Genomic DNA, 3,014 nt, shown 5'->3' on the forward strand with positions numbered 1-3,014 from the left:
GGTTTTCTTCCAGAATGGTCCTGTATTTGGCTCCATCCATCTTCCCATCAATTGTAACCATCTTCCCTGTCCCTGCTGAAGAAAAGCAGGCCCAAACCATGATGCTGCCACCACCATGTTTGACAGTGGGTATGGTGTGTCAGGGTGATGAGCTGTGTTGCTTTTTCGCCAAACATAACGTTTTGCATTGTTGCCAAAAAGTTCAATTTTGGTTTCATCTGACCCAGAGCACCTTCTTCCACATGTTTGGTGTGTCTCCCAGGTGGCTTGTGGCAAACTTTAAACAACACTTTTTATGGATATCTTTAAGAAATGGCTTTCTTCTTGCCACTCTTCCATAAAGGCCAGATTTGTGCAATATACGACTGATTGTTGTCCTATGGACAGAGTCTCCCACCTCAGCTGTAGATCTCTGCAGTTCATCCAGAGTGATCATGGGCCTCTTGGCTGCATCTCTGATCAGTCTTCTCCTTGTATGAGCTGAAAGTTTAGAGGGACGGCCAGGTCTTGGTAGATTTGCAGTGGTCTGATACTCCTTCCTTTTCAATATTATCGCTTGCACAGTGCTCCTTGGGATGTTTAAAGCTTGGGAAATCTTTTTGTATCCAAATCCAGCTTTAAACTTCTTTACAACAGTATCTCAGACCTGCCTGGTGTGTTCCTTGTTCTTCATGATGCTCTCTGCGCTTTTAACGGACCTCTGAGACTATCACAGTGCAGGTGCATTTATACGGAGACTTGATTACACACAGGTAGATTGTATTTATCATCATTAGTCATTTAGGTCAACATTGGATCATTGAGAGATCCTCACTGAACTTCTGGAGAGAGTTTGCTGCACTGAAAGTAAAGGGGCTGAATAATTTTGCACGCCCAATTTTTCAGTTTTTGATTTGTTAAAAAAGTTTGAAATATCCAATAAATGTTGTTCCACTTCATGATTGTGTCCCACTTGTTGTTGATTCTTCACAAAAAAATACAGTTTTATATCTTTATATTTGAAGCCTGAAATGTGGCAAAAGGTCGCAAAGTTCAAGGGGCCGAATACTTTTGCACGGCACTGTACCAAAACCCATGTCACACCCTGGCCTGACCAAATAAAGAAAGAAAACACAAAATTCTAAGACCAGGGCGTGACAATCATATAACATAACATAATATCATATAACATAACATAATATCATATAACATAATATCATATAACATAACATAATATCATATAACATAACATAATATCATATAACATAACATAACATAAGCTAATCAAGCCCCCTCTCAATCTACAATCACCTGCCGATCATTCTCAAGCCTACTGGCACTCTCAGCACCTGACCTGGTTTCTGCTGCCCTCTATAGGCATGGGATGTGGAAGTGGAAATGTACTGCCTAAACTCTAGGCTGTGCAATTCACACTTACTAACAGGACAGTCCAATCAGGAATCCAATCACTGTTTTCCACCAGGGATATCCAGGTTGTTCTGGCAGTCCTGTTCCAGACAGTGCTACTAGAGTAGAGTAGAGTAGAGTAGAGTAGAGTAGAGCATCTATTCTTTCAAACCACTCCCTCTGGCTCTGTTAAATCTTATTATGATCATGTGTGTGGGTCAACTTATTTGACTTCATAAAAAAATTGTTATGTTGTGTGTGTCATGGATATGTTTGAATACTTCAGCATTTGTAAATAGGCTGGTGGTATGGCTCTTATGATTGCTCAAGAAATAAAGCACAGTGATGGCAACCAAGGACTAGGATAGATAACCACAGACAGGCATAACTGTGAGAAACGAAAGCCTTGTCTGATTTTCTAGTTTCAGTCAAGCTATGTCATACCTGAGCCACAAGGAAAGCAGATAGGAGTTTCTCACAATAACCATACTGTTGTTGACTTATGCTTCCCATGTAGATACTGTGTGATCGCAGTGGAATAGAGAGACTAGAGGTTAGATAAGACAATAGGTTCTAGAAAAGGATCTTAATGAATGTTACAGCTCAAGATCAAAGGTTGTTGTGGTATGACTGTTTCAGGTAAATCCCATTATGATTCTATGTGTGGGCCGTCTCTGGAACATAATGTTCTTAACCTCTATCTCATTAATCCTACCTGTCTGTTACTAAACTCGTCTTACACAAAGACATGATGTCACTTTTTCACAAGAGCTGTGTTTTCCTATCTATGTATCGCATGATTTGAAATTCATTCAGAAAAATACGTGGTTGATTAGATAATAAGTTATATGAAATAATGTTTCTAATGGCTCTTGAGGACTATCATTCACGGAATTGTGGAATTGGTTGGGGACTGCTGGTCTAGATAGAGGAAGAGGGAATCAGGGGGAGGAGAGGGCCAGACAGACAGAGAGACAAAGATGTGGATATTATTGATGGTTTTATAAAAGGTTTATAAAGTGTATTATTAAAATAGATTTGGATGATGTGTGGGAGGGGTTTGACTGGCAGAGGCCCCCTTCCTACTACTGTAATTCTGCTATGGGGGTCAGTAAGCTACATAACACACATGTAATTCAGATATGTTACACCCCTCCCCCCCCCAAAAAAAAATATATATATATCAACCACCCCTTTCTGGGTTAAGGCAGTGGTACAGTCCTGCACATCCCAATGCTGGAACCTTACCTGGATGGTGCTCGAACGGCCTCATTAGAGCAGAGATATGGGGGAAAATGCGATCAGGGTTGGAAGGGGATTAACCTCCTAATAGTGCTCTATATAGGGCTTGGTTGGTTGTAATCTGCACAGTGGAGACAGATTCAGCACAGCCACTGTAAGAACAACTTCAATCTCTCTCTTCTACTGTACCACAGCTGAGGGAAACCTAGAAGAAAACAACAGAAACAAGACGGAAGGGACACAAAAAGAAAAGGACACAAAGGGAGCTTCATCATATAGAAGGAAATCTACTACTGATGTTGACAAGCCTTTGAATGACATCATAAGAACAAGGACAACAACAACACCGTAAACAACAGAAAGTCAACGCTAAAGGGATTCAAAAA

Source organism: Oncorhynchus masou, chromosome 6 (assembly GCF_036934945.1).
Source record: "Oncorhynchus masou masou isolate Uvic2021 chromosome 6, UVic_Omas_1.1, whole genome shotgun sequence".
NCBI classification, from domain to species: Eukaryota; Metazoa; Chordata; class Actinopteri; order Salmoniformes; family Salmonidae; genus Oncorhynchus; species Oncorhynchus masou.